This window comes from Phyllobates terribilis, unplaced genomic scaffold (assembly GCF_046119375.1).
Source record: "Phyllobates terribilis strain yellow unplaced genomic scaffold, ASM4611937v1 Scaffold_4__5_contigs__length_816908805, whole genome shotgun sequence".
In the NCBI taxonomy this organism is placed as follows: Eukaryota; Metazoa; Chordata; class Amphibia; order Anura; family Dendrobatidae; genus Phyllobates; species Phyllobates terribilis.
The window spans coordinates 167300630-167310284 of NW_027362764.1; the positions used below are offsets into that span (position 1 = coordinate 167300630).

At 42.7% G+C, this 9655-nt stretch overlaps 1 pseudogene; it reads left to right on the forward strand.

Annotated features, from left to right (window-relative positions):
• The first annotated feature begins 7321 nt into the window (after positions 1–7321).
• LOC141264629 (very long chain fatty acid elongase 7-like) lies at positions 7322–7987 on the forward strand (annotated as a pseudogene).
• The last annotated feature ends 1668 nt before the right edge of the window (positions 7988–9655 follow it).

A 9655-nucleotide genomic window follows, 5' to 3' on the forward strand; every position in this document is an offset into this window, starting at 1 on the left:
GATTTCACATCCCACAGCAGATAACCAGTCCGCAGGGGACTGTATGTTCCTTGGCCTAAGAAACCTGGAGGCTCTGCCACAACAGAAGGGACCAGTAAAGCCGTACCAGGCCGGGAGCAGAAAGGAACCCACGTCGCAGGCCATACAGGCGAGAGTACATGGAAAGCTCGGAAACGTGGGCTGTTACCCTATAAGGAGGAGATAGCCAGAAGGAGCACAGAAAGCACGGTAGGCCTACACCCTCACCCTGACCAGGGCCAATTTCCCCATTGCTCTCAGACATCCAGGTCCCCTCCTAGCCGGGACTGTTTATGGGTCAGTTTACCTGTTTTAGTAAAGGCCCTGGACTGCAACCTGTTGTCTGTGTGCTCCTTCGCGCCTCCAGCACTACCGGTACTGGGACTCTCACAACCATCACTCCCACCATCCATTATACTGCCCTGGGGCCGCACTCTTCCCGTGGGGAGTCACACTACCCTAGCTGCACACCTCACCAGCCCCAGCAGTCTGCATGCAGCGGCGGTTCCTAATAACCGCAATCCACGGGTGGCGTAGTCGGACATAATCAACAGCGCATAACGGACTACCACTGGCCTGACCACCCTGAGCCACGGAACCGGGTTGCCACTACTACTCCCATCGTTCCCCTACCGCCCAAATCCGAGTGCCCCACGGCCCAGGGGGCGAGTCACATGCTTCATAGTTTATTAAAGTTTCTCTATAAGTCACCGTGTTTAGAAGACTTTGACAATTTGAATTACATTATTAGTGACAAATATATACCTTTTAAATTTTGATTATTCAGTTATGTGTAGTATGAAGACATAATGGTTAAAAGGTGAAGCTATGGTGACATTTAGGTTCAAATGGGGAACAAAATGAATTATTAAAAAGTTATATAAACAATAAAAAGCAGATTTGAAAAAGGGAATTTGAGCTAACAGATATCATGTATAGGTTTACCCTTTCATCCTCAACAGCACCCATTGAGAGGACTCCCTTCTTTGAATAGGAAATCTGAAAAGGTTAAAAGCAGGGCACACAAGATTTCCTGATCAGTTAGATAGATCATCCTCCAAGTGGCTATGGTAATCCCTTAAAGGGAACCTGTCATTAAGATCAAGCCCCTCCTCTTTTCCCCAAAAACTGTATATATGGGTATGCAGCAGAAGTGTAGCTACCAAGGGGTCAGAGGATGTGATCGCCCTGTGCTCAGAAGGGTTCCCCGAAGCTACTGCCACTGTTAACTATATCGTCATGCGCAGCTGTGCAGTAGAGATGTTCTCCTTGCACTATCACTCTCTGTTCTGTAGATCACAGGTTGCTTTAAGCCTTTCATCTTCAGAACAGCAGATAATGCGCTGGTGTACCGGTGGAAGCACACAGGACTTCCGATTCAAGACGTGGTGACGTTATTGAGCTGTGCTGTGACTCTGATGTGCCATTATACAGCATGGGAGCTAAAGCGAGGGTCATTATACAGCATGGGAGTGGGAGCTAATGATGGTGCCATTATACAGTTTGGTGCCTGCCTTGTGGACCATTATACAATGTGGGGACTACTGTGGTGATCATTATACTGCATGGGAGCGAATGTTGGGCCCATTATACAGTGTGGGAGCTAATTCAGGGGCCATTATACAGCATGGGAGCTAATGCATGGGCCATTATTCAGCATGGCTGCTAATGCGAGGGCCATTATACTAATGCGGGTGCCATTATACAGCGTGGAAGCTACTGCGGGGGACATTATACAGCGTGGGAGCTATTGCGGGAGCCATTATACAGTGTGGAAGCTAAGGTGGGGGCCAGTATACAATGTGGAAGCTAATGTGGGGGCATTATACAGCGTGAGAACTAATGTGGGGGCCATTATGCAGCATGGGAGCTAATGCGGGGCTAATATACAATGTGAAAGCTAATGTGGGGGCCATTATACAGTTTGAAGGCTACTGTGGGGGCCATAATTCAGCTTGGGGGCCTATATACAGTGTGTGAGCTACTGTGAAGGCCATCATACACTGTGGGGAACTTTATCTAGTGTGGGAGCTACTGTGGGGGGCCGTCATAAACTGTGGAGACTACTATACAGTGTGGGAGCTAATGTGAGGGCCAGTATATAGTTTTAAGGCTACTGCAGGGGCCCTCATAAAGTGTGGGGGTTACTGTGGAGACTGTTATACAATGTGGAGGCTACTGTGGAAGCCTTTATACATTGTAGTGTCCATGATACAAAGTGTGGACCATTATGCTGTGTTTTTGGTGAGCTGTGGGACTATCATACTGTGTATAGGGGAGCTGTATGCTCATCTTACTGTGTATAGGGGAGTTGTGGGACCATCATACTAATTATAGAGGAGCTGTGGGCTCATCTTACTGTTTACAGGGGAGGTGTAGGAGCATCACACTGTGTATTGGGGAGATAAGGGACAATCATACTGTGTATAGGGGAGCTGTGGGTCCATCATACTGTGCATGGGGGGACTCATGGGATATTATTAAATGTTAAGTGGACACTTAAGAACCATTATTTTTTATATGGGCATTATTAATTTCTAGGAGCAAAATGTGGGCACTGTTTTTTAGGGCACTTTCAGAGGGCATTAATATTTTCTAAGGAGCAATTTAATCATCTAGAGGGCATAAAGGAGACATTTTACTATGTAAGGGGCACAGTGGTGGGCATTATTATGTGGGGCGGTAAGAGGAGCACTGTTTATGTACCTCGCAGCAGGTGCAGTAATAGGGACATATGGCAGCAGCGGCTCAGTATTGGGGTATCAGCAGGATGAGTAGTTTGTGCAGGTTGGGAAGCGATGGGGACGGTGCTGGAAATGTGAGAAATCAAATGTGTCTTTGTAGTAATCTGCGCAGACGAGTCCTCGCTGGAAGAACTTGTCGTGTCGGTCTAAGCAACATGGAAAAGACAGGAATAGTGAACGACTCCATCAGAAAGAACATCAGCTGTAAGTCAATATCTATATATAATTGTAATGTAATCTCTTATATATTTTGCAGGACTGATATCTACCACTATATGGTCATCATATAGCAGTAATATCAGTGTTGGTCTTGGAATAGAGATTTTATTTTCAGTAACTGCACGATCATCTGCTGAGGTTCTCCTATACCCACGATTAGGGTGTGCCACCATAGTTGTAATCGGGGTTACCTGGTTAGGGGACCACTTTGATGTCTCCCTTCCTTCTCCCCGAGCTGTACCCCTAGCTAAACCTCTGGTATGCAGCTCTATGAAAGCTGAATCCATCAACAACTTTACATCTTCTATCTGTTGTGGCATACCTGAGAAATGTTTAGCTGGCCTCATAGCTCTCTGTCTAATATCCTTGCCTGGTGCCTGACAACACAGACAGTGAGCTATGAATGAAGTGAAAGAGGTTGGTGCTAGGTGGGGAAATAACTTTGGAAAGCAGAGGCTCTGTCACACCCGGAGCAGTTAACACTTAATTTGCATATGAATTAAAACACTGATTTCTCTGGAAGGCAGCAACAGATAGATGATATAAAGCTATTGATAGATTTAGATTTCAAAGACCTGCATGCCCACATATGTAGTTTGGGTGTTGATTGCATTGACAGATTCCATTCAAGAAGATAATGAATTCATCTTTCTCAGCTGAGGGTCACCCAGCACTTGCTTACCTAGATAGAGGTCTTTCTGGAGGACAAGGAATTAATTGAGAGCAGCCTCATGTCACGGTGACTGCATTGCTATAGCATACAAACAAATACAATGGCACTCTGAGTGTGCTAAGATATACAGTGGGGAAAATAAGTATTTGATACACTGCCGATTTTGCAAGTTTTCCCACCTACAAAGAATGGAGAGGTCTGTAATTTTTATCGTAGGTACACTTCAACTGTGAGATACAGAATCTAAAAAGAAAAAACAGAAAATCACATTGTATGATTTTTAAATAATTAAATTGCATTTTATTGCATGAAATAAGTATTTGATCACCTACCAACCAGCAAGAATTCTGTCTCTCACAGACCTGTTAGTTTTTCTTTAAGAAGCCCTCCTACTCTGCACTCATTACTTGTATTAACTGCACCTGTTTGAACTTGTTACATGCATAAAAGACACCTGTCCGCACACTCAATCAATCACACTCCAACTTCTCCACCATGGCCAAGACCAAAGAGCTGTCTAAGGACACCAGGGACAAATTTGTAGACCAGGCTGGGATGGGCTACTGGACAATAGGCAAGAAGCTTGGTGAGAAGGCAACAACTGTTGGCACAATTATTAGAAAATGGAAGAAACACAAGATGACTGTCAATCTTCCTCGTTCTGGGGCTCCATGCGAGATCTCGCCTCATGGGGTAAGGATGATTCTGAGAAAGGTCAGGAATCAGCCCAGAACTACACGGGAGGACCTGGTTAATGACCTGAAGAGAGCTGGGACCACAGTCTCAAACATTACCTTTAGTAGTACACTACGCCGCCATGAATTAAAATCCTGCAGGGCATGCAAGGTCCCCCTGCTCACGTCAGCATATGTCCAGGCCTGCTTGAAGTTCACCAATGACCATCTGGACGATCCAGAGGAGGCATGGGAGAAGGTCATATGGTCAGATGAGACCAAAATAGAACTTTTTGGTATCAACTCCACTCGCCGTGTTTGGAGGAAGAAGAAGGATGAGTACATCCCCAAGAACACTGTCCCAACCGTGAAGCAAGATGGGGAAAACATCATACTTTGGGGGTGCTTTTCTGCAAAGGGGGCAGGACGACTGCATCATATGGAAGGGAGGATGGATGGGGTCATGTATTCTCAGAAAGAGCATTGATGATGAGTCGTGGCTGGGTCTTCCAGCATGCCAATGACCCGAAACACACAGCCAGGGCAACTAAGGAGTGGCTTCGTAAAAAGCATTTCCAGGTCCTGGAGTGGTCTAGCCAGTCTCCAGACCTGAACCCAATTGAAAATATTTGGAGGGAGCTGAAACTCAATGTTGCCCAGCAACAGCCCCGAAACCTGGAAGATCTGGAGAAGATCTGTATGGCAGAGTGGGCCAAAATCCCTGCTGCAGTGTGTGCGTGTGTGCAAACTTGGTCAAGAACTACAGGAAACATCTGACCTCTGTAATGGCAAGCAAAGGTTTCTTTATCAAGTATTACATTCTTTTTTTTATTGTATCAAATACTTATTTCATGAAATAGAATGCAAATTAATTATGTAAAAATCATATAATGTGAATTTCTGGATTTTTTTTGAGATTCTGTCTCTCACAGTTGAAGTGTACCTACGATAAAAATTACAGACCTCTCCATTCTTTATAGGTGGGAAAACTTGCAAAATCAGCAGTGTATAAAATACTTATTTTCCCCACTGTAGAAACTTATAGAGAAGAAAAGCACTAAAACTGCATAGTTCCGCAGCGTCTTTAGATGCACCGAGGACAGAGATTTCATGAAATAACATCCACTTTGCTTGGACAATTAGACCTCGTTCACATGTAGCATAAATGCTGCGTTTTTCTGCTGATTTTTTTTGCACAGAAATTCTCCTGTGTTTAACTGTCCAAGCAAAGTGGATGTGATTTCATGAAAACAGCGCCCCCTGTGGTCTAAAGATGCTGCTGAACCGTGCGGTTTTAGTGCTTTTATATTTCTAGAGGCCTCTATGAATAACCTAAAAAAATGCATGAACATGATGCACAGATGACGTCGCACCAGCCACTCATCGATAGTCCCAACCGTCCCAGATACACCGGACGGTCCAGGATTTGGGTCTACGCCCTGCAGTGTCGGGAGTCTTTTGAATGGCCCTCACTGCCACCGCCCCTCTGACAACTCCTCCTGCCAAGATTGAAAGAAATGGTAAATGGTTGTGGATTGGGGTGTGGCTAGGGGCATTGGCAAAATTGCCTGGCAAGGTCAGAACTTATGAAACTATGCCAAACTATGTGGGTCCACATCACTATGATGTAGGGAATAATAGAACCCTGTTGTTAATAAGTCCTCACACTTCCTTCAAGAAAAAAAGAGAAACAGGACAATGTAATTATAATTATAAGAGTTCTTTATTTAATGGGAAATATAAAAATAATGGGGGAGAAGGGTGCAATTCTAATTTTTATATTTTGAAAAACGTTTTTTTTATTTTTTCACTTTATTTTTTAGTCCCCTTAGGGCACTTTAACCTGTGATCATCCAATCACTTATACTATATACTGCAAAAAAACAGTATTGCAATATACAGTGAAATCACGGTCTCCTGAGCCTCATAGGAGTACCGAGGTGGCAGAAAAGGAGGTTTTCAGCAGGTCGCTTCCTTATCATCATTGCAGGTCTAGGTGCAGACATCATTAGAAAGATTTCTGTACTGTTCCTTCATATGCACTCCCCAAAGTCTGGTCAGAGTGTAATTTGCATAATCGACCCGATTCTTTCGGATGGGAAAATCAATGGTCGTCTACACCTGTCCTTAACCCCTTTTAACCCCCAAAAGCTGTTTGCACGTTAATGACCAGGCCAATTTTTACAATTCTGATCAGTGTCACTTTATGAGGTAATAACTCTGGAATGCTTCAACGGATCTCACTGATTCTCAGAATGTTTTTTCATGACATATTGTACTTCATGATTGTGGTAAAATTTCTTCGATATCACTTGCGTTTATTTGTGAAAAAAATCTGAAATTTGGTGAAAATTTTGAAAATGTCAAAATTTTCAAAGTTTAAATTTTCATGCCGTTAAATCATAGAGATATATCACATAAAATAGTTAATAAATAACATTTCCCACATGTCTACGTTACATCAGCACAATTTTGGAACCAATTGTTTTTTTTGTTAGGAAGTTATAAGGTTAAAAGTTGACCAGCGATTTCTCATTTTTCCAGCAAAATTTACAAAACCATTTTTTTAGGGACCACATCACATTTGAAGTGACTTTGAGGGCTCTATATGACAGAAAATACCCAAAAGTGACACCATTATAAAAACTGGACCCCTCAAGGTGCTCAAAACCACATTCCAGAAGTTTATTAACCCTTCATGTGCTTCACAGCAATTAATTGAATGTGAAAGGAAAAAATGAACATTAAACTTTTTTTCACTAGAATTTTACTTTATACCCATTTTTTTTATTTTCACAAATGTAACAGAAGCAATTGGACCCGAAAACTTGTGCAAATTCTTCTAGTATGCTGATACCCCATATATGTGGGAAAACCATATTGTGGGTGCACGGCAGGGCTCGGAAAGGAAGGAGCACTGTTTGACTTTTTCAACGCTGGAATTGAGAGTGGATGAGGAGACAGAGCAGACCTGTGTGCAGCCCTACAGGTCTGCTCTGTCTCCTCATCCAGGCTGTGGGACAGGTGCTGCCAGTCCTTGGAGAACACAAGAACATGGCCTTCAAGGACTTAACTTCAAGAGCCGTAGTGTTTTATAATGAGTGGATTAAAGATGCTGATCCACGAGTGGAGGACTGGCCCCTTATGTCCTCTCCAATTACCCAAACGCTCATCATTGGGGCATACGTTTATTTTGTCACATCATTTGGTCCCAGGCTGATGGAGAACAGAAAACCATGGACCTAAAGGGCATAATGGCAGCGTATAACTTCTTTATGGTCTTGTTCTCTGTATACATGAGCTATGAATTCCTCATGTCAGTCTGGGCTACAGGTTACTCCTTTCGTTGTGACCTTGTGGATTACTCTAGGTCACCGCAGGCAGTAAGGATGGCATGGACATGCTGGCTGTTCTATTTCTCTAAGTTTGTAGAGTTGCTAGACACCATCTTTTTTGTGTTACATAAGAAGAACAGTCAAATCACTTTCCTCCATGTGCTTCACCATTCCATCATGCCATGGACTTGGTGGTTTGGTGTGAAGTTCGCTGCCGGTGGTTTGGGCACATTCCATGCGCTGGTGAACTGTGTAGTACATGTGATCATGTACAGCTACTATTGCCTCTCTGCATCGGGATCTATCTTACACGCACTAGTTTAGCACAAATACCCTCTGGTATCTAATTGATATTAATTAATTTTTATTGGATTGAGCTATACTACTGCATATTAATTATAAGCTTTTCATACTTCTAGCTATCATGTGATTTTTTGTCTATCCTGGATATCTTACTTATACTACCATATTATCCAGAGCTGCTGGATTTGCACTGTATCAACTATATCGGATATACTGTACTTATATTATAGCCTATGGAGTGTTTATAGCGACCTGGGATTGTTTGTGCAGTCTTGTTCCTGTCACTTATTGGGATTATAAATCCTGTATCCCCTATTGTTTTAGCTGTTCTTTTCTCAACACCTATCATGTGATGTTTCATATAAAGAAATATTTTTGTATTTAATAAAATTATAATATATTCTATATATCTCCTGATGTGTCTTAGGTATTTATTTATCTTTTCTTGTTATGTTATTATTCAAATGATTACTAGAGATGAGCGTTGTTCTACTCGAACTGTTCGCCAATCTCAAATTCGAGCTGTTTTGGGCGGTGTTCAAGCCGTTCGGCGAACACGAACGATTTGAGAAAAATTCGGCTGTTCGAGGTTATGTTCGATAACTGTTCGTGCACCAAAATCATAACTGGATTTTTTCTCAGTAATGATGAAAATTAATGTTAATACGCAGTTTGAGTGTACAGCGGGGTGGGGGGAGGGGCAGGGGATGGATCTCTGCAGGAATAATGAAGAACTCCATTTTTTTTTCTCTTTCCCGCATTTACAGTGGGGAGGTGCAATCTGTCAGCCTATCAGCAGCGCACACACGGAGCGAAGTGCTTTTTTTCACACAAGCAAGGGCATGTGTCATTGGCAGTGTATGTCACATGTCCTTGCCCTATAAGACCCAGCCATTTTCCCTGTCGCAACCATTTTCTCACTGCTGCAGCTGCGTGTTAGACGGCACCGCTGTTGCTGTGTGCGCTATACCTTGTTAATTTCAAGCCAATTTTCGCACAAATCTACGGATAGCTTGGGAGTAGGGAATAGTTGTGATTGCAGTCCTTTTAAGGACTAGGTTACAGCATTTCCTACGACTTTTATCAGGCAGGTCTGTGCTCTTAAATAGATAGGTTGTGGGAGTAAAGACTAATTGTAATTGCAGTCCTTTTCAGGACTAGGTTACATCAGTTCCTATCAGTTTTTGCCAGGCAGGTCTGTGCCAGTGCTGTGCAAGTTTTTTTCACAGCATTTGGCTGAATCTAGCAAAGCTAATCCTTTTTGGCCTATTGCAGAGTGTGTTAGTCAGTGGAGTAGCCTATCTGTGTTGCAAGACATACCACCTGTGTATAGAATACCAATTTTTTTACTGCACCTAGTGAAGTAAAATCTTTTGGGCATAGCATCATTCTATTAGTCCATCTATACTGACCTCCATAAGGTTGCAAATTGAATATAATTTTTTTCTGCATCTAGCTCTGAAAAAATATTTGGGCTTCTAGCAGTGTGTGGGACTTGTTCTATTAGTCCATCTATACTGACCTCCATCAGGTTGCAAACTGAATATAATTTTTTTCTGCATCTAGCTCTAAAAAAATATTTGGCCTTCTAGCAGTGTGTGGGACTTGTTCTATTAGTCCATATATACTGACCTCGATCACGTTGCAAATTCAAAATAATTTTTTGTCTGCATCTAGCTCTGAAAAAAT